Source organism: Gouania willdenowi, chromosome 9 (assembly GCF_900634775.1).
Source record: "Gouania willdenowi chromosome 9, fGouWil2.1, whole genome shotgun sequence".
Lineage (NCBI taxonomy): Eukaryota > Metazoa > Chordata > Actinopteri > Blenniiformes > Gobiesocidae > Gouania > Gouania willdenowi.
This window is the reverse complement of record NC_041052.1, coordinates 18,430,701-18,456,208: the sequence shown is the minus strand read 5'-3', so window position 1 is coordinate 18,456,208 and position 25,508 is coordinate 18,430,701.

Here is a 25,508-nt window from a genome sequence, read left to right as displayed (position 1 = left end):
ATAGCAGTGGAATACAAATGTTAATGTTTGGTTTCTATTAATGTCATTTATTAAAGAAAAACATAAAATTACTACAATAAAATGTTAGTGTTTCCAGAAGTTAGCATTTGTGAATATAACAAAATATCTTTATTGCAGATCAAATAGAAATACGCCTACTATTTCATGAGATCTGGGAAGTTTGAAATAGATTGAAGAAGACACACACACATGCACCAAAATCGGTGTTTTATTGAGTGCATCAAACACTCAGTTCTTAATTTCACCCAGTGAAGTGCACTTTATCAGAGCGTCCCTGCCTCTATAAATTTCCTCTGTCCTGAGTGCAAAGTTTCCTTCGCCTTATTTAACTTTGAGAGAAGAAGTGACTCAAGAAATGAAAAAGGAGTCCTAGCCTTGCTTTTTTGACACTCTAATTAGAACGGTGAATATGGATGAGTAAGTATATACTATCGGAATCACCAGCAAAGCCACAATTTAGCTGACATCAGTGTCATCAATTTGCTGCCTCACTTTTCTTCGCACCCACAGGGCAAAGATGAAATGTGAAATGATCGGACATCTGTCATATACAGGGAGCGATGAAGAGCCCCAAGGCGTGGAACATGAAATAACAAAGAGATGATCAAATGAGAGCAGGTGGGGCCATTGTGCGTTGAGTGCTGCAGTAGGCGTTACACAGTAACATCGCCATACTTCTTTGCCTCTTTTTGACGGACACGGTGCCCCTCAGTACACTGCATGCTTCACCGTCTGTCCTCTGTTTCTCAATCTCTGCCTTGTTAATGCACTCATATATCATCCAGTGACAGTGACAGAATCGCCTCTGATTGTGATCTCATGGGTTCCTTTTTTGATGGCGTCGCTTGCCAGATCCACCATCTTTTCCTGATTATAGATCAAGGCTATAGATCAAAGCTGACTGCGTCTTTTTGAAGATCCTCGATGAGAGTTGTCTTTCAATGCTGGGCAAAGAACAATGTAAGTTCTACTACCTGAGATGCTATTTCCTTTATTCAATCGCTTTACATGGTTGGAGGTCCTGTTTGACTCTGACACAGGGGAGGGTCTACTCTACAGCAGACATAGGTAACTGGCAAAGTCAATTTTTTTTGCGTCCCACAAAGCAAATCTTCAAAAATTGGAATTCAAGGAGTTGGAAGGAATATGAAGTTCAACATAAGACACAAAATAACACAAAATTCCCAACAAAAAATTCACACTCTGACTCATAAAACATTAAATGACAACAAAGACAGACACAGCAACCACAAAAACAAACGAAATGACTACAAAAACACACAAAACAACAACACATTACAGAATATCTCCAAAGACACACAAACTGTTAACAAAATTACACAAAATGCCAGGGAAACATAGAAAACAACAACAAAAATACAGAAAGTGAGCCCAAAAATGCACAAATCAACAACCACAATGCAGAAATTAACATAATTACAACAAGAACATAAAGAAAAAAAAAACAAAAACACACATAATGACTTCTAAAACACACAAAATGACTAAAAACTGAGAAAACATCAAAACCACAGACAAAGACAAAAAAAAAAGACTAAACCTTTATCCCCCCTGATTGGTGGCCCTCGAATCAGATACAATCACATTTTTGTGGCTCTCCCCCTGGTCTATACTATGCATAGAAAAGATACTCACTGATTAATTATGTCTTCAGGGGTTTCTGGAATAGTCTGCAGAGGATGGGCTTGATTTAAGTCTAGAAGCATTAGAGCCATAATTCCAGCATGAAGGTCAGTCCAGAAGTCAGCAGGGGACAGAACAGGTTAAGGAGGAACTTTGAAGTGATACATTGATGCAATCTTCTTTGTTTGTAAGGTAATTATAAGAGGAAGGTGGTGTGTTTTGTTTTGTGTGATGCAAAGCATTCAATAAAACCCAATGTCTTTCTGAAAAATTTCTCTTCTCAAAATCACAGGAAATAATTTTCACATGATGTGTTTTTTTTTCTAATTGGGTGGACAACAGTAACCAATTACCAGGAGCATTGGTTTGATGATTATTTAATTACAGGTTAATGGGTTTAAATACTAGCACAGAGCCAAGGGGACCTGCAGAATCTGTGACCATCTGTAGATGTAATTTCTCTCCGAGGCTGGGCTCGTGAGAGGCGAAAACTGAGCATCTCTGCCTTTAAGTGGTCCAGCCCCATTAGTTTAGTGGTAAAAGTTGCCACTGTAAGACGCCCTTCACGTGTGCATTTTATACTGTATTTAGTAAAGTATCTTTATGCTGTAGCTTATTAGACCCTTTATTTTATTCTTGAGATTATTGCGAGGTATAGGTCGTACATCTTGTATCTGATTATTGATAATAATGTGAAAATTGAGTTGGTTGTGGAATTTAAGTCATTAAAACACTTATTTAAAAGTTGATGACATATGTTTTTAACTTGGCTTTAATCTCCCTAATGTATTTGAAAAGCTGCATGAGAAAATGAGCACCGAGAGGACTCCCTCCTTCATCAACCCCACGAGTGAATGTCTCATTGTTTTTAAGGCTAACAATATTTATTGACAGCATTTTATGCCTTGTGTTATATTTACTAAAAGCACTGCCAATGTGAGCTCTCACACAGCATTCAGGCGCTAAGAAATAATAGTTTGAGCTCAATTTTTGATGTCTTTACATGAAGGAAGGCGATTAGCATCATAGCTTTTAGCATTTTCACTGACGGAGCTATAAGCAAATCAGTACAATGATTACAAAAGCTGAACAGAAAAACTGATCAATCAATACAAAAAAAAAAAAAAAAAACAATTTAAAGTAATGTATTTTATGGGATTTTATTGTATTTTTCTGGAGTCTAGACCTGCAGTCTGACCTGTGGGATGAAGCATCTATCCATCAGTCCTGTTCTAGGGAGTACAACAGATCTAGATTACACTTATTGTGTAGAAAATAAGGAAGTGGGACTTTTCAGTGAATCCCTTTAAAAAAAGCCAAGATCACAAGCAACTCATTGTGTGAAACATCCCGATAAGAAATGATTTATTGGATGCATCTGTAGGCTTAAAGTTTGAAGATAAACTTTTTGCAAATATAATAACTAAGTGTATACTTAGTGAAAAGAGACATCGGGCAGTGAATTTATCATTTTAGGGAAACACAAAGAAGAAAGGTCGAGAAAAGGCTCAGAGCTGAATAGATACAATTGATAAAGAGAAGTTAACAAAAAAATAAGCCCAAGGATTCTTGACCACTTGAAATCTCACAATTCTCAATGGAAATGAATGTTTCACAGCTGCTGCTAGGCTCCTGAATACAATAGTAATAAAATAGTAACTATGACTTTGTTCGACACAAAAAGAGAGAAAGCACTCCAAAATGCAAACCATCTTCTGCTTTGATGCTAAAATGATGTACTTTATCGCCCACCCTTAGTTTTTCCTCCATTTAGGTCTTGTAAAGCTTGACAAAAAAAAACAAAAAAAAAACAGTGGTGTTTGAGAACAGGTTCAATTTTGAATATATAATACAACAGTTGCATTTACTTGTATGTGTTTTAAACAGATTTCCAGTAGTTTTAGCATTCAAAGACTTCTGTATATAGCCATGAGATGACTATTGTAATTGCTGTTGTAATTTGCACTATATAAATAAAATTGAATTTAATGATTTCACCTGAAGCTGATGCCATTCTTCAACTTCAAACCAATAAAAAAGTCATGGACATACTTGTCTATCATAGACCAAAAAATGAGTATTGTCTATAACATGTATTTTTCTTAATTGATTGATGCACTTAAAAAATAATTAGATCCTTACATTCATTTAAGGGGCTTAACCTAATGGCCAAAGTTGTTTGGTGGATGAGTGCCAGCTAAAAACATAAACATTTATTCCCAGCATGCTAAGCTATTAGACCCTGCTTTAAATTGATATGCCTACAGTGAATAGTTTTTTGATTGAATTCATTATTACATCAGTGCCAAAGAATAAACATTACAGCCAATGCGATGCCAGTTATATTTTCAGTTTTTCAATTTGTGTAATAAACACTAAAACTCTGCTTGTTTTTTTTTTTTTTTTATTTCTCTCCTTCGAACAAAGATCATTAGATGAACGAGTAGCATTTATGTACATCTGAGTGATGAAAAACCAAGTGTAGTGCATTACAACGTCATTAAGATCTAATCATGGATTAAGCCTCTGCCTGCTGTGTACTGTCAGTTTATTCACTCTCTCTCTGCTGTCACTGCCAATTTCCTGAACAATGGATGGAGAGAGAGAGAGACTGCATGGAGGATAACTTTTGCCACACCTTCATTGTGCAGACATTATCTCATTTGTATCTTTGCATCTCTACCTAAAATTGGTGATGGTATACATATACATTAATACATAAATGTATACAGCGGCGATTGTAATGTTGCGCATGATAAAATAAACAGTAACTTTTCCGCAACATTTAGCAACAAACCACATATAAAAAACATCTATGAATTTTGTTGCTTTTGACCAGATTTACAGCAAAACTTGTGAAATTTGTCCCTCCATCCATCCATCCATTTTCTTCCGCATATTCGTTGCCAGGTCGCAGGGGCAGCATCCTTAGCAGGGAGGCCCAGACATCCCTTTCCCCGGCCACTTCTTCCAGCTCCTCTGGGGGGGATCCCGAGGCCTTCCCAGGCCAGCCGAGAGACAAAGTGTCTCCAGCGTGTCCCGAGTCTTCCTCGAGGTCTCCTTCCGGAGGGACGTGCCCTGAATGCCTCACTCGGGAGGCATTTGGATCATCCTAATTAGGTGTCCAGGCCACCTTGTCTGGCTCTTCTCGATGCGGAGGATTCAATCTAAATGTTAAATCTAGATGTTACATTTAAAAACTGTTAAATCTAGATGTTACATTTAAAAACTGTTAAATCTAAATGCAAAATCTTAAATCTAAATCTAAATGTCACGGGTGAAACTAAACATTAAGCTAAAATGCTAATTCACCATTTAGATTTAGCATTTGATATTTAGATTTATCATTGAACATTTATATTTAACAATTAGATTCAAAGTTTACATTTAGATTTAACATTGACATTATATTTTTACGAAAAAAGAAAAAAAAATCACAAATTTCACAAATATGGCTTTAAATCTGGTCAAAAGTAACAAAACAAACAAAAAAAAAAGTTTGTTGCTAAATGTTGCAAAAAGTTGCTGTTTATTTTAGCAACTTTACAATTGGCGCCCCATATAAATGTGGTGCATGGAATCTGCAATGAGTCCCATCTGGCAGTTTTTACTCAGCAGGATGATAATTAAAATTTGTCAAAGACCTCAAAATCGCACAGAATGACCCAAACAGTATAGGGCTGGTTATAAATCAAACCTGCATCTTTAATGGAGGTGTATAAAGTCTGCTTCCACACACAAAGAGCACTATGGCCAGTAGCTTTACTGCTGTCTTTGCAGCTCCAGTCAAGCTGCATTCACAATACACCAAGAAGAATATACACCAAGGGTTAGCTGATTAGTGCCGCCACAGTACCGGGTTGGAGTGAGCTCAGCCTTTGGACAATGCTCTAATTATGTTATAGATAGAGATGAGCTGTCGTGCTCTGATTATGATATTATAGCAAGAGCTTTGCCCACTTTGATAACATTACGTGACATCATCATGTAGATGGATTGGGTTAAATCATTAAAAAGAATCACATTTCGAGGCAAATGTTCCCAAGCAGCCCTCATGTTCACCAGCACAACACGAAATAAAGCATTATTACCATCAGGGCTTTAAATGAACTAGATCACCAGCCAGCATGGCTAGTAGATTCCTAAAGCCAACCAGATTTTAAACCAGCCAATATTTTCAGCAAAAATAAACAACATTATGAGAGCCACAGAATAAATGTAAGCATTCATGTTTTGTTTTCTTAATATAGTTTTTAATTTAGTTGATTGCAGAAATACATTAAAATGCTAAAAAAAAAAAAATTTCATTTAAAAACAATGCTGTAACAATGCCTAAAAGGTGCGATATGGAACTTTGAGTGTGTCAGAGAAGTGAACCTTTTATAAAGTATATTCTCATTACTTAATAATAGGGATGTAACGATTCACTCAACTCCTGATACGATTCGATTCACGATACTGGGTTCACGATACGATTCTCTCACGATTTATTTTACAAAATGGGACTGTAGACAATTTTTTTTTTTGGGAAAAAAACTAGAAAATACGGTACTATTTTCCTTTTATTTTTCATTGTCAAAAGAATCCCTTGATAAACTATTCAAAACAATGCAATTTAACTAAAAATAAATCTTGAATGAAATAAATAAAGGAATTATACAAATGAAAATGAAGCCTATTAATTTAAATTCTGGTTCTATAATAAACAATGCAAAACTGCATAATAGTTCTTTTTCTTTTTAAAAGTGCAACTGAAAATGTATTTTGTGCCTTAACAATTGGACTTAAAAAAAAAAAAAACGTGATTACACTGATTTACGTCATATTTGTTTGGACCAGCAGAAGGCGCTGGTAACCCAGTGATCGGTTGGCATGCAGAAATTCTTGCAGTGAAGAAGAGAAGCTATGCTAGCAGACAGAGCTAATAGAAAAACGTGACTTTTACAGATATTCAAGTAATATTACAGATATTCTTTCGGTGCTAAAGGGGCAATGAATCATTTATTAACATATTTAAGAGTAGAAGGCAGCCAGAAAGAAAGTATTAGCAGACTCCGCCCACCGGCTACACTTGTGGATAGCTGTCTGCTGGTTAAAAAAAGTACTGCGATTCAATTTTCAGAAAATCGATATCAACCGTGATACCTATTAATTGATTTTTAACTGCCTTACGATTAATCGTTACATCCCTACTTAATAAACAAACTTAACATAAGATAAAAATTGGATCCCTGGAACATTGTTTGAAGTTAGAAAGAATAGAAGTAATCATACTGTAGAGAAACCATGTTTTACTAGCATGCATGCTCTTCAAATGTAAACAAATCCCACTCCCCACAAACTGTGTAGTCCTCCTACAAAGAGTCTGTGCTACTCTGCATATGCTCAGTAGCTGCTTGATCTTTGCGTAGGAACTCTACGCCCGATAAATATCTCCACGTTTGTTTGTTTGTTCCCAACAAATTTCACAACTTCATTCCGTTTGACTTCTCTGATAACGAACCAACAATCACCTTAACGTAAGCACGTAGCCAATTGTTTTATGACACGTCACAACATAGTGTTCATAGGAAATGTAGGATTAGTACAGTCAGCAGGGTTGCCAGATATACATTATGTTTTAAAGTCTAAACACACACAAAAACCCTCATATTTCTTGGCGGAAGACTGCCCAACCTGGCAACAATGGCTTGTTGCATCCTTCCTGCAGCCTGTCGATTCAAACTAGCGCATTGGAATTTGTTTCATTTTTCATCAGCCAAAATGGCTAGTAACGCTACAATGTTACCTGCCAAAGTACATTTTTTAGCCACATTTGGCGGTTACTCAGTATTACCTGAGCTATAGCTTTAACTATACAATCTCTAAATTAGCCTTACCATATAAAACTGGCAGCTGATCAGCAAGCCTGAATGCTAAATGATGTGCTTTCAATCTTACTCTCAGAAACTCTAGGATGATGCAGTGATGGACTAAAATGTTGATGGGAAAAATATGGCATGGCTTTGTACATTAGCAGAAACCTCTTTATTCCATAATAGATTTTCTTTGAGAAATGTGCTCTCTCCTGCTTGCACCTGGTACAATTCTTTTTGTAATATTTTGGAAGAGACATTTCAATGAGCTACTGGAACTTTCTAAAGATAACTATGACAATAATCCAAACTTTAAGTACGAAAAGCACAGATTTGTTTTCGACAAATCTGTTACAGCCTCTTTTGTAAGTACATTTTGTGGTATTTTGATTTAAAAGAGTTTCAGTGCAATACGTTTATTGGATTATTTGTGAGGAACGCAACTTTTTAAACTGTAAGTATTTGCAAGCAATTAGAGGTTAAAAGTTATTACCTAATCATTGTGACATTCAGGCAACACTTCTTCCTTTTTTTTCCAACAACTGCAATTGGTTTGTGTGATTATAAACTTTGATGTGTTAAGTATTTTTAAGCTAAACCTATAACTAAAGCATGCTTGCTTTTGTTTTCCCCCGGGAGCCGCTCTCAGCTTTGTCATGCCTGGACTGGATCCTGACAAGCTGATTATTAGAGTTAGTTTTATGGTAGGTCAGTAAAAGGAATTAGAATGATTTGTTGTCAACTACAAAGAAGACATAATTACAACATGATAATAACAAAGCACAAACAAAGAAGTCCTATAACCCCAGCCTGGTAGTGAGTGGATGCTAAGAGGACAGCATGATGAATGCTTTCATGGTAAAAACAATTCACGAGTCTCATGGAGGGAAAATTGGAGAAGCAGTGACTCAATCGAACACTGTAATGTATCCACTCGCTGCTTCTGTGAGTTCATATTTCAATAGAGGGAAAGTAGAATGGGTGGAAGAATGAATCTGCACATTTGTGAATGAGCATTTGCGTCTTTTTGAGCTGCTTATGATTCATTTTCATGAAGTAAACCCCATATAAATGGACATTGCATGTCCTTTTGTATTGTATGGAGGAAGTCAGTATAAAGAAGAGAGGGACTAAGTTTAAGCCTTTGATGATGTAATGTTTTTATCGTGAACAGGCACGAGTGAGAGACATGCTGTCGGGAAGCACAATTTCTGAAAATTGGCAGGTAAATTAAATTGATTAATAATTTTCACCCTCTCGTACTGGTTCTTCCGCATTAGGTCAAAGGTCAAGAGGGATGAACTCACAATGGCTGATGTGTAGGAAGTGAGTCTCACAGAGATTTGGATTATTTTACCTGTTGGAGCGTTGATTCCTTGAAAGATTTTTTTACGTAAATGTGGTATCGTTCTCCGAGGCAGAAAGACCGAGTTAGCTGCTAAAGCTAATGCTGCACACAAGCTAAAAAATCTGTTTTTCCTGACGTTTCAAACAGTTTCAGCTGATGGCATAACTCCAGTTCACTTATTGACCTCCATCTTGTGCACTTCCTTCAAATTTAATTAAAATAATAGCTTAATAAAAATAATCATGGACCTGGTTAGTGAATGGTGTATCTCGTAAACTTATCTTTTCAAAGTGAGAACTCTGTTTCACGCTCGGAAATCTCACTTGTCCCATCAATAATAATAATAATAATAATAATAATAATAATAATAATAATAATAATAATAATAATAATAATAATAATAATAATGCTATAAGTGCTTTTTCAAAAACTCTTAAACTCTTTACAGTAAAACAATTACACAAGCCAGAAAAAGAAACCAACAACAGCAATAAAGTAAACACAGGAAATACATAACAATTAAAGTTGAAAGTTTAGGAGAGGAGTGTGGAAGCAGAGGAGGTCTGTCGCTTTGATACTGATTCTCCCATCAGTTTTACAAAAGTGCTCGGATATGTGAATCATTCCAGGGTAGAGTCCTAATCCGCCCGCTGGAGACCCAGGTAGTGGGTGTTTTCATTCATCAGGGGTCACCTGTGTGGAAGCGAGTGGACTGCCAAGCTTCCACACTGCTGCTGAGCTGCTTCCATCGGTTTTTAAAAGTGCTCGAATCGGCCGAAATCGACACCAGCGGAAAAACTTGGACTCCTCCTTGAGTCCGAATATGTGTAATACGAATAATATAAACACTATTAAAACAATAAAGATCTCTGGAATAACATTAAAAACGCCGTTAGGTTGGAAATATCAACAAAGTGGACAAGCATGTTTACATTTATATCGCTCTCGACCTATGACCCCCCCCCCAAAAGTCGTCTTGGGGGCCACTTCCGGCCCTCGGTCTAATTTTAATGCGGCCCCCAATGTAAATGTACAAAATACACATAACATGAGCAAGAATAAATTTTAAAAAATAGAATTACAACATTGCAGGAAAATACCAGACCAGATAAACACAGAAAATGCTCCAAAAACACACACAACTAACACAAAAATGAACAAAATTACAACATTAATACACAAATAATATACAATAATACAGAAAATTACAACAAAAGTACACCAAAAGACACGAAAAAACATGAACAAAAAACCTCATCAAACCCACAGCACTAACAAAAAAGCAAGATAGAAATACACAAAAGTAATTACTCCAAAAACACCTAATGGCAGCACAAATACACAATACGACTCCAAAAAACATATATTTTACAGGAAAAATACACATAAAAACAGAAATGCACAAAATACCTCAGAACGAGCAAGGTAACAACAAAAAGAGAAATACACAAAATTACTATAAAACTCTTTGTTCTGTCCTGCATTAATGCTCAGATCACTCATTATTCTATGTGCTGACATTAATGTTGATCATGTTTCCGCATAGTGACCATGTTGGGGGGCGTGGCTGCAAAAATTATGTCATTTTTACGCACGGAGCCGTGCGGACCTCGCGGATGCGTCAAGCATAAAACAGCCTTTATTCAGTTGTTGGTCCTGGTCAAAGAGTTTAATATTGTTTATTTAACTAAAGGAGTCATACTGATATTGATACCTGGAGCAGCAACAAAGTTACAACAACAAGATTACATCCAGAAAAGTTAAACAGATAAAGCATGATCACAATGTCTTTTAATGTGGTCTTCTCGACCCTTTATTCAAAAATTTCCATGAAAAAAATCTAGATTTTTCTGTCAATTTTTGTTCTCACTCTGGCAACAAACTTTTTAATAACCTTTAATGCAAAAATTGATCTCTATCAAATGTGTCAGATAGGAAGAAGCCTCAAAACTAGCAGCAGCTTGCAGAAAATAAAGGATAGTGTAACCTATCAGCACACTCACGGTACATCTGAGGCCAGTTACTAGTTAATTGCAGGGTAATTATGGAATATAATAAAAAATAATCATAGAAAATGAGTTTTCAGGGTGGGGGCTGAGGGCCCAGCCCTGTCTAGTCAAAACAAGATCCTTTTGGCTTTTATTTTGTCATTAAACAGGAGCTCTGGCACCAACACAATAAAGGTGTAAAAACCTGAAGTGCACCACACAGTACGGGGATAGAAAATTGAGCGCAAGGCATAAAAGTGGGATATAAAAAGACAGAAAAAAATATATAAAATAGAGAACAAAGGTGCTCGGGGGAAGGTATATACCAGCATCTGTGAAAAGCTAATATCAAAGTATAAAAGCATATTTTTGGGGTTTGTTCTTTTGCTGTAGAAAATAAATGTCCAATCATTGCAGCATAAAGTTCTTCAAGCGTAATTTTATTTTTTTTAAGAATAATTTTATTATTATTGTTTTGTTTTAAAACACCGGTTTGATAAACTGACAGACAATTTTGTCGGTTATGAAAATGAGCCACAGCAAAGCCAACAAATGATAAGTTGGGTCTTAAAACCCATCAGTTTTCTCTCCAACTTGAAGCTCTTTTTTTAAAGCGGATTCCACGCAGAAGATTTTCTTTGCGGATCTCATTCTCCTTTTTCATTTGTGTAACTGTAAAACAAAGCAAAAACACAATTTCATCCTTGAAGACTCTTACGCTACTTTTGCAGTGCTGCATCTTATTTCTCTCAAATTTAACTTTGCCCCAATGGATTTAGCTGTATAGGGTGTTTTTTTTACCAAAAGCTAAATAGATACATTATAACAGCTATAATCAAATAAATGCTATGGAGGGACACTGCTATATATCAGTGTATGCAATCGTGCATCATGTGTTGATGACAGAGTTGGGGTTAGTTATAATTGTAATTGAATCATTGGTAATTAATTACAATTATGACATAAATATAATTGCAATTGTAATTAACAATGTATGTTGCTGTTGTAATCTTAATTGAATTGTAATTGAGTTCAAATAATTGACTTTTGGCGTGAACATTTTATAAAACTTGACATTTTCAATGTAACTAAATGCAAAACAGGGGAACCATGTTGTCGTTCTATATGGGCCTATGTAGTCAACCATTATTAGAATGTTTTATATCAAGTTTACCCATTAGTTCTCTTAAGGATCATTGTACCATTTTTGAAAAAAAGTTGAAATCTAGGGCTATACAGGCAGAAAAAAGGCTCAGATGCCCACATCAAAAATATTAATACCAATATTTTCATGGACAAGGAAGCCTAACGAGAAACACGTTAGATAGATAATATGTTATGTGTATTTTACAGCTGATTTAAGACATGGGTCAAAAGTGGCCCGCTATCGTAAGAGATGCTAACAGAAAGCTAACATAAGTGTTTTGTTTTTTTATTTATTTATTTAATTTTATTTTTAATTAAAGGCTGAGTAATTGTGATTATTTGTATTTGAACTTAGAATGTAATTGTAATTGAGTTCAGGGAAAATAAATGTTTTTTTGTAATTGAACATTGAGAATTGAAGAGGTAATTATAATTTTAAAATGTAATTGACCCCAACCCTGATGGATGATACATAATGAATTAATCAAGTAGTCTAATAATAGCATATATGAATAGAGTACATTTTCGTAAAAGTTGTGTTTGCAGACCTCTGAACAGTAAATAAAACTACTGGCTCTATAGCTTTACTGTATAATATCAGTGCATTGGTGCATCTGCAGCATCAGAATTATAATGTAACCGTGACTGGGTTGAAACGCCTGAAGTCTTGCTGTCAGACTTAGCAGGTGTATAAAACCACAGGTCTTTGAATAATATGGGATTAGTACATCATGCAGTGTTACAGACCGGGTGCAGGAAGAAGCAGATAAGGAAAAACGTTGCCATATGATGCATTATACCAGAGTTAGCATGAAGCTAAGTCACACTTAAAACATCAAAGATTGATTTGGTAACAAATCAGCAAAATATGATAGTAGAAAAGCAAAGCTTTTTAAAAAAGTAGCTCACTATTGTGCTCTTTATAGTCAGACGGGGGTTCTACATTCAGCAAAGCCAGAGATGTCAACTTCATGACACACAACCTATGGGTTTAGCGTATTTGACATGCAATTGGGTGAAGCCCTGACCCTGCATTTTCCCAGCTGTTCTTTAATATTTCAAATACTCTGCCTACACCGGGTCAGCCTCCCAGCAGCAGAGAGCAGGACCCTGAGCTCACACTTTAGACATGACAGACGCCCCAGTGTTGGCTGCAGCAGCATTGTGCAGCGTTCCCAGGCAGCCCTGAGCCGATCGATCAGAGCTTTAGCCGCCATGAAACTGTGACAAATACAGATGGATCCAGATAGAGCCTTTCCCCAATGCCCATCATACAGTACATTGTATAACAGCAGGTTTTTTTTTATTTAATTTTTTATTCAAGCTATTAGTGGCATGTATCTGCAGGTGAATTTTTTCTTAAGGAGTTCAAGTAGGTGAATTGCACTCATTAATTATCGAAATAAATAGAATATTGTCCCTATTTTCCCTTATATGAAATCAGTACAATGTAAAGCAGATAATGAAAATGTTTCAGTAAGAAATGAAAGAACCACCAATTGGAAGGCTTATTATTATAATTATTGAAATGTACCATTAATTGATCATAAACATTATTTTACTTGCAACAAATGTTGGGTTTTGTATTTTTTTTTTTTTTTTTAAATACAGCAGGTCTGCAGCTGGACTCCCTCTATTAAAAAAGAAGATACAAATTGTGAAATTTCAAAACTCATAAAAATAACTTGTAAATGGTAAATGGACGTGATTTATATAGCGCTTTATCACCACACTGAAGCAGTCCCAAAGCACTTTACATATCAGCTCATTCACCCAGTCACTCTCACATTCACACACCAGTGGGACAGGACTGCCATGCAAGGCGCTAGTCGACCGCTGGGAGCAACTTAGGGTTCAGTGTCTTGCCCAAGGACACATAGTCAGGTACTGGGATCGAACCCCCAACCTCTCGATCAGAAGACGACCCACTACCACCTGAGCCTTTGCAGTCACATCATTTAGAACAGTAATAATAAAGTCATGACTGTTTTGACAACTACTGCTTTGTCACCTTTGTGTGTGATCTCGATTTGGTGTGTTACATGGTGCTTTATTATCCTTTAAATCCCAAATTCAATACATGTCCAAAACGGGGATTATATACTTTTCTTCAAACGTAGTAAATGTCAACTCAACAAAAAGCTATGAGTAAAGATGTTTTCATATTCCCAGCTGTCTCAAAAATGTCAACTATAGTGTGATAAATGGATGGAACATGATCTTCTTCTACTTAAGTTCACTTGTAATTTATCTCGCCTCAGCTGAGTTCATTTTCTAGGACGCAATTGGTGCAGAAAGGATTAAGCCATGCAAAAAAATCTTACTTGGATAATTACAGGTTGTCAGTGAACTCCCCATACACTGAAGGAACTGGTGCAATTGGGCGTAAATACATCTACTCAGCCAGAACAACATGAAAAGAAACAGTATTTCTGTTTTATTTGCGTCCATCAAGGATGTTGTATAGGCTGACATGTAGGTCATGCTATATCAAAATGAGTCTAATGATCTATATATGTTATATATTGATCATTTAAACACGCTGACCTAAGTTTGTAAAGTATTTCCTAGTGAAATTATTATAATTATAAAGTCTCTGTAAGCTTTAAAAGCAAGGTATGCCTTGTGTCTTGGTGGTTAGATGTTGGAAAACAATCAAAGCACTGATATTTTATGCAAACTAAACTTGGTAGTATCATTAATAATTAGTTAGTCTAGTTTTCATGAAAATTAAAAGAACTATGTATTATTATGTATAGTACATGTAAGGATTGACGTCACAGTTTGTGTTTTATACAGGGGGGCCTTATTTATTTAATCTATATATATATATATATTACAGAACCAAAAATAATATTTGTTAAAGATCTGTGGTGGACCATCCCCAGTTGGTGCACTTTGGCAGCACTCAAGGGTGGTTATTGACGAATGTATCTCCTGACCAGCCGCTGCAGCATGGTGGAAATGCTAGCATGTTTTGACCTTTTCTTGCCCGCTGGATATCATTCCCACCCTGTTTAGAAAGTGATCCTGGTAAGGTGAAACCCAGTGTTACTTAAATGACTTCCATGCAGTTCTATGGGATGGAGAGACATAAACTGAGGGGAATGATAATGAAAATTAAGACATAAAAAGCCACATTGTGAGCATCACTGACTTATATTGGCTTCTGGTGTCTGCTGATAATTTATAGTGGGCTGGTCTGGATAGAAAATGCCAGGCCACCCAAACAAATGCACAACTCCCAAAAGTGATCAAATATCTGATCAATCTTAGATAATCTTAGATTTATGGGCTAGGGCTGTGGTTAGAGAGTCAGTAGAGGGACAAAGAAGACTATATAGGACTACATCTGACACCACAACCCACAGGGCCAGGCTTTAGGGTTGCTGTACTCTTTGTCATGTATTTTATGTGTATTGGATCCTATTTCCATACTAATGATAACCAGCCAACTTCTGGTATACTTTTAATGTATATCAGGCTACTTGACATGAATGTAAGTGGACTTTGTAGTTATCTGTGTGGAAAGAGATGGGTGTTACTGCTCGTCAGCAAACTCCAAAGTTTTTCCATTACAAGTTTAAGAGGTGACAGCGGAGGCTGCATTAACTTAGATGCCGACATTAAAACCACATCAGTTCACTGGTGTCATTTATCTGTTACTAAATTACTGTATGAGCAGGAACAGTTGCTGAGGTGTATATAAACACCACGAGGACAAAAACAGCTGTCAGACTCAAAGACGCTTCTTTCATGCGTGTAGAAAACAGACAGCTCTGTTGTTCCAATGTCAAGCCAAGGATTTGGTGAAGTCGCCGTCCTGCTTTGCATTGCATTGAATACATCCTACGCAAAACATCTGGAGTGAGTGCGCGTACGGGTAAAATGATCAATAATGTCCGATTATCAAGCTGGAATCACTCCAGCTCATTTTGATTAGGCCACTGTGCCTGGATGTGTGTGATGGAATAGCTGATCTACCTCCCTGGTTATCCGTCTCTTGGTGATACGCTCCTGCTGTTGTTGTGTCTTTGTTGTCAGAAACAGAAAATGCCACCTGGAGCAGTGATGGATTTCAGAGGCCTTTAGGAAACTTGATGATATTTGGAGTCAGAGCTTGGAGAAGATGAGCTAATGTCACCAAAAGCCTTCAAAGTAAATTGGACTCATTGAGATGGAGATGATTGACTGAGGGTGTTTTCTATGCAGTGTGAGATGAATCATAACTGTGAGGTGAAACGGTGCAAATTAAGTGAAAATGTATCTTTTTCAAGTTGTCACTTGTTCACAGTGTTTTTTTTTTTTTCAGTAATGCACTCGATAAGACTCGTTTTCAGTTCACACATGGTGCATTTTACTGTTTGATACATGTATAGGGTTTTATTGATTCCATGCAGGCGCATTAATCATTGATATTCATGTCTAATATTGATGTTTTCTCTCCCTTTGTCGATGGGATTTGCATTCAAATGACATTTTTTTTTTTTTTTTTTTTTTGAAGGTCAAAACAATTTACAGGTGGATGGGAGGATTCTCTTTTCATATTTGTTTTGTGGAATATGAATCACTTCACACCTGTGAACTGATTAGATGCAGCGGTGACATTTCAAAAATCGGAATTTGCACTAATATCATAATTTGAAGGTGATAAATGACCTGACTTTTAATGGAGACAGAATAAGGTCAAAAACAGCTTGTGCTCCATTAGCTATTTTCACTAATTGTTACGTATGGTTTCTGAAATGATTAATGCCACTCAGCTTGGCCACTCACCGCTCTGGAAATATGGCAAAATAATTAACAACAACACTCATGCAGTGTGCTTTATCCAAGGTTTGCCTCATTGAATCTAATGTTGAATATTCATTTGTTACTGCAACACTTAGAAATCCTCTTATTTGGCCATGATCGTGTCTAGATTTCATTTTTTTTTTTTAAGTGTCTTTTTATCCTAAGAATGCACCTCAGTCTAGCCCAATGCTGTAATTATTATTCCATTGTTATCTACTTTATTTGCAAGATTCCAAGTAGTTTATTCTTGTATGACTTGGAGCAGCACAATGTCCTAATCTGCATGAATTTCAAGTTATTATGGATGGTATATCTGAATACACTGAATAAGCATTGATTATAAAGAATAATAAAAATGCGTGAAAATGCAAATGAAAGAATGCCACACATATTTTAATAAAATAGACCCCCAAAAAATCCATATCTACATAAGTGCTTTCTTCTTCTTCTTCTTCTTCTTCTTCTTCTTCTTCTTCTTCTTCTTCTTCTTCTTCTTCTTCTTCTTCTTCTTCTTCTTCTTCTTCTTCTTCTTCTTCTTCTTCTTCTTCTTCTTCTTCTTCTTCTTCTTCATTCAAGCAGCATAAAGTAGTAAAGGTTTATGAGGTTGAATATTAAAAGTAGTTTGACCTTTTTATTTGATTCATAAAGACAATACAGAATGTTCAGATTACATTACTGGGCCATTAAATTTGAGTTAATATGTTTAACAATAGTCTGCAAGACGTTAATATGCTGTAGAGCAGCAATAGATTTGATGAAAAATGTCTTTAAAAGTGAAAAAGGGAACAGTCATACATCCCCACCGTCAACATGCTGGAGCAGAAGAAAATAATGGAAAATCGGATGGCAAGCGGATATTAGATGTATGGCGTGGAGGAAATAAAAAAATATCACTGTCAGTTTCGCTGCAGCGTGGGGCGAACAACATCAAAAAAGCATAAAGCAATGAAAAGCCTTCAATCTATACCCATGGACAATTCTACAGGTAATGATCTTTTCTGAGTAAAAACCTGATGATAAAAATTCATAGAGTTTAATGAGCTCCTATCCTGGACCTACTGCTGATTATATATTCAGAAATGTTGCTTTATATCCACAAAATGAATAGTTTAAGGCCTTTTTGCTGCGATTTTGAGTTTTACCTTGAAGACATTTTCTGCACCAAAAATGATGAAATCATAATTCATTCAGAGCAATTATTCTTTCTGTGTTTCTTGGCTTTTTCACACACACACATATATAAAAAAAATAATGTACGAGCAGATCATTTTGTTGCAATTTACAATTACATTTTCCAAAGACTGAATAATCTGCAGGCCAATAAAATTAAATTGGATTGTAGCGGATTATGTGGAAAATAAAGACGGGAGGAAAATGCATTATGTGCAGATTACGGTAAACCCCACAATCTGTTTGTCCTAAATGAGCTTTGCTCATTGTAAACCTCAGCCCATGTGTACCTCTGGGATATTGTTTAAGTGATGCCATTTCCCCACATGTTTCAGCAGGTCTAATGTCATTCTTATTTTCTAAATCAGTAGAAAGCAGTGCACAGGTTCTGGTATTGGTGAAGTCATCTACAGGTAGCTAAATACACACAAAAAGCCACAAGCTCCACACTTCATTGAACAGAAAAATGACATCCCAATGCACATCTGCTGCAGATTTAGACCGCAAAATTTGCCGAACGTTTAAATGTATTACGCTCTGTCAAAGGTTTGTATAAGATACTAGAGGTTTCATTGGCTTATTTCCTTTAAAAGTCCTTTTAGAGCAGTCGGGAAAAGAAAAAAATGGCTCGTTCATTCGTGACGACAAAAAGTGACCATTAATGCTCAGGTGTTATGACAAAAACAGTGATCCAACAAAAAGGTGGCTCCGCTCCAGCTGCATTAGCCACCGATTGTTAATGTTCCTGTTCTAGGAATAATGTCATAACGCCCAAGAAACTAAATGCTAAAACGCTGTATTGAAATGCTTTTACACCATGGACTTTCAATGGGAGTAGAAATAATAAGTTAGCATGACAACAACATGATACAGTATGTAAACTCTGATGGGCTAAGAAATAACCAAAATGCAGATGTCCACAAAAAATCGATATTATCAATCAATCAATGTTTATTTATAAAAAGCGCTTTTCATACAAATAGATGCAGCTCAAAGTGCTTTTACATAGTTAAAAATACACCCCGTACCCTGTAAAAACCCTGTCCACCACACACACACACAGACACACAAGTCAAAATAAGAACAGAATAAGGACAATGGCAGAGGATCTACTGTAGGTAAGGAGACGTCACAAGGAGCCGTCTGCATTATGTTTGTTTGAGATGAAAAGTTGATATAAATGAACAATCATCTAAGAGACATACGGTGCATACGAAAAGTATTCACAGCGCTTCGCTTTTCCCACATTTCATCATGTTACAGCCTTATTCCAAAAGGGATTAAATTCACTTTTTTCCTCAAAATTCTACACAAAATACCCCATAATGACAACTTAAAAACGTTTGTTTGAGATTTTTGGCAAATTTATTAAAAATAAAAAACGAAGAAATTACTTGTACATAGGTATTCACAGCCTTTGAGATCAAGCTCAAAATTGAGCTGAGGTGCATTCTGTTTCCACTGATCATCCTTGAGATGTTTCTACAGCCTAATTGGAGTCCACCTGTGGTAAATTCAGTTGATTGGACATGATTTGGAAAGGCACACACCTGTTTATATATGGTCCGCCAGTTAACAGTGTTAGTCAAACCACAAAACAAGCATGAAGTCGAAGAAATTGTCTGTAGACCTCCGAGACAGGATTGTCTCAAGGCACAGGTCTGGGGAAGGGTACAGAACAATTTCTGCTGCTTTAAAGGTCCCAGTGAGCACAGTGGCCTCCATCATCCATAAATGAAAGAAGTTTGGAATCACCAGGACTCTTCCTAGAGCTGACCGTCTCTCTAAACTGAGTGATCGGGAAGAAGGGCTTTAGTGAGGGAGGTGACTAACAACCCGATGGTCACTCTGACGGAGCTCCAGGGTTCCTCTGTGGAGAGAGGAGAACCTTCCAGCAGGACGACCATCGCTGCAGCACTCCACCAATCAGGCCTGTATGGTAGAGTGGCCAGAAAGAAGCCACTCCTTAGTAAAAGGCACATGGCAGCCCTCCTCGAGTTTGCCAAAAGGCACCTGAAAGACTCTCAGACCATGAGAAACAAAATTCTCTAGTCTGATGAGACAAAGATTGAACTCTTTGGCGTGAATGCCAAGCGTTAAGTTTGGAGGACACCAGGCACAGCTCATCACCTGGCCAATACCATCCCTACAGTGAAGCATGGTGGTGGCAGCATCATGCTGTGGGGATGTTTTTCAGCAGCAGGAACCGGTAGACTAGTCAAGATTGAGGGAAAAATGAATGCCGTAATGTATAGAAACATCCTGAAAGAAAACCTGGTCAAGAGCACTCTTGACCTCAGATGGTTTATCTTTCAACAGGACAACGACCCTAAGCACACAGCCAAGATATCAAAGGAGTGGCTTCAGGACAACTCTGTGAATGACTTGACTCCCATTGAACATCTCTGGAGGGATCTGAAAATGGCTGTGCACCGATGCTCCCCATCCAACCTGATGGAGCTCGAGAGGTTCTGTAAAGAGGAATGGGCCAAAGTGGCCACAGATAGATGTGCCAGGCTTGTGGCTTCATATTCCAAAAGACTTGAGGCCATAATTGCTGCCAAAGGTGCCACAACAAAGTACTGAGCAAAGGCTGTGAATACTTATGTACATGTTATATTTTCATTCTTTATTTCTAATAAATTTGCAAACATTTAAAAAAAATGTTTTTCATGTTGTCATTATGGAGTATTGTGTGTAGAATTTTGAGGGAAAAAATGAATTGAAATCCTTTTGGAATAAGGATGTAACATGATGAAATGTGGGAAAAGCAAAGCGCTGTGAATACTTTCCGTATGCACTGTATCTTCTAGTACTAGATGACAGCACCTCTGGGCAATCAAAGTTGAAGCACTTGTTGCACAAAGGGTTTTTCCTCTACTTTAAATTCTTGCTTGTGTTGTATGTTGCTTTGGACAAAAGCATCTGCTAAATGTAATTGTAGAGTTGTAGAGTTGTGTATTGCTTTAAGCATATCAAGTGTTAACAGGTTTGAGAGCATTTACAAGCATTCTGCTCATTATATTATTTATATGAAATCACCAGAATAGTCCACCGACAGGTAGAGTTGAGCCGGATAATCGGCTGAAACGAGTATCTGGTACGAATAAAGCACTGTTGCCCGTGCCGAGTATTATACGAGTCAATATCTGTGCTCGGATTGAATGAAAAACCTCATTGGATAGCTGACTGTGTCTGCGTTCTGTGTCAGTCACAGCTCTCCCTCCCTACACACATACAGACGTGCTCTGCGTGCTCACTCACTGACAGCTCTGTCTCTGCTCAGTCACCCAGGTTTGCAGGTCTTTTCCATTAATGTTTAGGGTTTGTTTTTACTTCGGTTTGTACTTACTTATTAAACAGTAAAGTTCAGACGTAGTGCTTGGTAAAATGCATCTTTGCTGTATTTAATAAAAAAGGTAGTAGTGGTATAAATATTACGCACACACACACGTGAAAAAATACATTAAAAAAATCACACTGATCACAAAAAAATTAAAAGTTAAAAAAATAAAGTTATGTTGAGTATGAAAACTCTTTACATTTTACTGCATAACTTCAACCCCATGTGTTGTATTCATTGTATTCAAAACTTGTTCTGTAAATAGTTTGTTTGCTATTGTGATCAAAACTATTGATTTGAAGCTCAATGGTGATGCTATCCTGTAAATAGTTTTCTAATCAGAAATAAATAAAACAATTTCTGATCAACCCATATCAATTGCATGCTTAAAATAATGTACTGGTTAAAGCCCTGCCCATTTCAAGACAACCCGACCCAATTCCGGGTTAAATCCTGCCCACTTTTGGGTTTGGCCTCGCCCACTCCTAGTACAGATACAGATACAGATAATTCATATGGTTAACAGATACAGATATAGATACAGCTAATGCTCATACCTACCGACAGGTGATATTATGTAGTGTTTTTTTTAAAATGAGAACCATGAATGCAGTGGTAGGGTCAAGAGGAGTTGAAGCATGGCTGAAGTGGTTCCAATAGTAAGGTACTGTGTGCTAAAGAGATTCATTCTTTGAGTGAATACACAGTCCCTTTCAGTTCATTATACAATGGTGCCCAGGTGCGGAAACCACCAACAATTGACCATTAGAAATGTAACAAATCTTTTGGCTTGAAGGTATCACCACCCATTCTATGAGTTCAGGGAGTTTATATGACTGTACGAGGACAGTTTTGTTTTTATAGCTGAGATCTTGCCAATATTAGACACATGTTCATATTGTTAGGGCTGTAGGTGCACTTAAAAACAAGGCTGCAAATTGGCAGGATGGTCCAACAGTGCACAACAGGCAGACACAAGTTCAGAGTAGAAAAACACCATTAGTAGTTGGCTGCTCTTCAGCAAGGTTGTGGGTTCAAGGAGATGCACAGCAGTGCCAAAAGGCTGATGAGTAATTTAACATGACAATATTATTGTGTAGGAGGGCACAGTTGGCATTTTCTCTTGCTATCTCTGCTCCACTCCAGTCTGCTCCATTACCACGCAAAACATGAAAATTGTTCTGTTTGTGAATTTTCCCTTAAAGGGAAAAAGTCTGTGGAGGTGATTAATGCGAGAGAGCTGAGGAAAATGGCATATAGGGTTAAGCTATTATGTTTAATATTCTCCTTTATAACCTAAACTACCGCTACATCAGAATTGTATCATATGATTTCAAAACAATAATATTATCTGCTTACTAGTGTCCTAATGCTGTTTCCTTGCGTTTCAATGCCTTTTTCAAAGTACCTCTGATCACAAAAACAAAGGCTAAATAAATCTTGTGTGCATTTTTACCTCACCAGCTGCTATACAGTCACATTCACACAGAGAGATGTTTAAAGGACAGTAAAAGTGAAGCATACACTGTCCTTTGTTAGGAATAATGCAAAGATATGGGAACAGTAAAATCAGTCATTTAAATAACCTTGCTTAAAATAGTGGAGAGCTCCATTAATCTTTACATCATTCCCGAGGATAAATGAGAGAGTTAATTAGAGCTAATGGGAATTTCATTTCCCTTCAATTCTGTGGAGTTATTATTCTCTATCTGTCCACGAAGGGTGAATAGTGGGATATTAAATCTCAGCTGGAAACTCTGACTATTCTAAGTTTAAAAATAGGGCTGAGATTAAAAAAAAAAAAAAAGAGATTAGAAGGAGGAGAGGCTTCAATTGCTACCTGTATACCTCTACATCACATGCGTCTAACTCAAGGCCGGGGAACCAATCCGGAGCATCCAATTTGGCCCACAGGATAAACTAAAAATGACAGAAAACAATAATTGTTGTGTAAATTAACAAATACTCAGTTGTAGATATATCAGCCCCTCCAAATACTTACATTTGACAAAATCCCACAATATTTGTGAAATAAAAATGTGTAAAATCCTGCAATTTTCCTCAAATTATTTGACAAAATTTCTTCAAATTAAATGAACATTGGTCACAAAATCAAAGAAAAGATCCTGCCGGGACTGATATCTGTCACCGCTTGGATATTGCCGGTAGCTTTGTTTTTTTTAATGTATTAGATAGATCATTACATAATCATGCAAAGTGCGACATACAACAAAATTGGACCACAGTCCACCTCACCGTGAATCACATTTAACTCACACACAATAAATAAATAAATAAATAAATAAATAGGATAAAAAAGTGCAAAGTGGCAATTCATCAATCATTTTTCAGAATAAAAACAGTATGAATACTAAATAATAAAAGCAGTTCAGTGTGGGTCTGTCAGGACACAAGAGTGGAGAGTTGTGAGGGCTGCCATCATCAAAATATTGATAAGTGAGAGTGCAAACAAGGGCACAATAATGATGAAATAGCTTGTTTTCCACCTAAAGTTTGTGGCCCAGTTGACATCAAACTGTTCCATTATTTGGCCTCCTCACTAAAATGAGTTTAACTCTGCTGATCTACATAGTTTGGCTTTGCTAATCCAAGATGAGGAGTCACATCGAAGAAAATGTTCAGCTTCTCAATAAATGTAATTTATTTAGAAAATGTGATGCATTTATATATACTATATTTCAGCGTGCTTGGAAAAAATAATTTCTACCCAAATTGTTTTACCTACAAAATAAAGGCACAAAATTATAATTTTTTTTTTTGTTCAAGGAAATGTGTCTGACCCAATACAAATGAGTACCAAGGCATGAGTCTAGAATCTCTGCTATGAAGCAAACAGTTGCATGATGCCTAAATATACAGGGGCCACTAGCGGAACAAATCAGAGACGGGCAGGGGGCGGTGCAAATGACCGGGCCCTTTAAAGCCAAATAATAAAGCTCATGATAACATCATTTTACAACATACGCATGCCTACAACAGCGAGCTCACAAGCTTCAAGCGGAGAGCGGCTATGTCATTTTGAAGTCCATCGAACGGACATGAAGTATAACAAAACAAGAGAACAACAAAAACATGGTCAATAATAATAAAACACAACTTCAAAACATCTCAGCACCACGGATAGCGGCCGCTTTATTTTGACACCCACTTTAACTATTTAATTTAAAAAGAGTCTGTATCAGTAGCTATAAAGTTTAGTAAAACTGGCACAGCGGCCCACATGATCACGATCACTATTTTAATATGAAGTGCTATAGATCTACTCACCACTATTTGAAGGGGGGTACGACAAACCTTTCTTTGCTCACTCAATCTCTATGGACAACATGGCAAGTCTACTCAGTCTCTCCGGTCCCACTGTGCTCCTCAACTGGTTTTTAATACGGTTTAACTTGGAGAATGAGCGGGACAACCTATAGACCCATTTCAGTGTGGACAAACATGAGACACGTGACTGACGTGCGCGCGCATACTCGGTGCAGAAAATATCTGATAGAAAAACCCAGTGTATATACGAAAGAAAACCTAAGAGCATTAGGTCTCTAGATGCTTATAACTACTTGTTATGAACGGGCAGGTCAGCGGGCTGCTGTATTCCTGTTAACAAAGGTTTGCGTGTATTTCCGCGTATTCTGCTTAGTTTCAACAGATGAATTTCTATCTCGACATTAAGTCTCCTCCTCACTGTCTCACGTCTGCAAATCAGTCACTTTTTACTGGATCCAGGCTGAAATAGCGCTCTGTCCACTCCCATGCACCATCACCTTAGCAGGGATTACGTTGACACGATCGCTTCTGTTGTTTTGCACCGAGCCTGCGTGCACCTAATTTAATATGCATACGTCACATGAAGTGGGTTTATATAACCCCTGTATAAATCTGCATGATGGGTGATGTTGGACAGACTGTGCCTATACTCTGGCCGTTTCTGGGCACAAGTCATGGGAGGGCCCGCCTTCTCCAGCTCCCCTGAGTCGTGGTAGAGGCCCGGCTCCCTTAAGTCCTACCTTCTATCTGTGCCCCTCAGTTGAACCATTGAATTCGACAGCAGTGACAAACCCTCACAAAATACTATCCTTATTACTAAATTCATCAATGACTCAACATTAAATCATTGACTTAAATCATCATTGCATGAGAATTTGTTATAGTGCCAAAAAGATTGTGAAGGAAAGCAG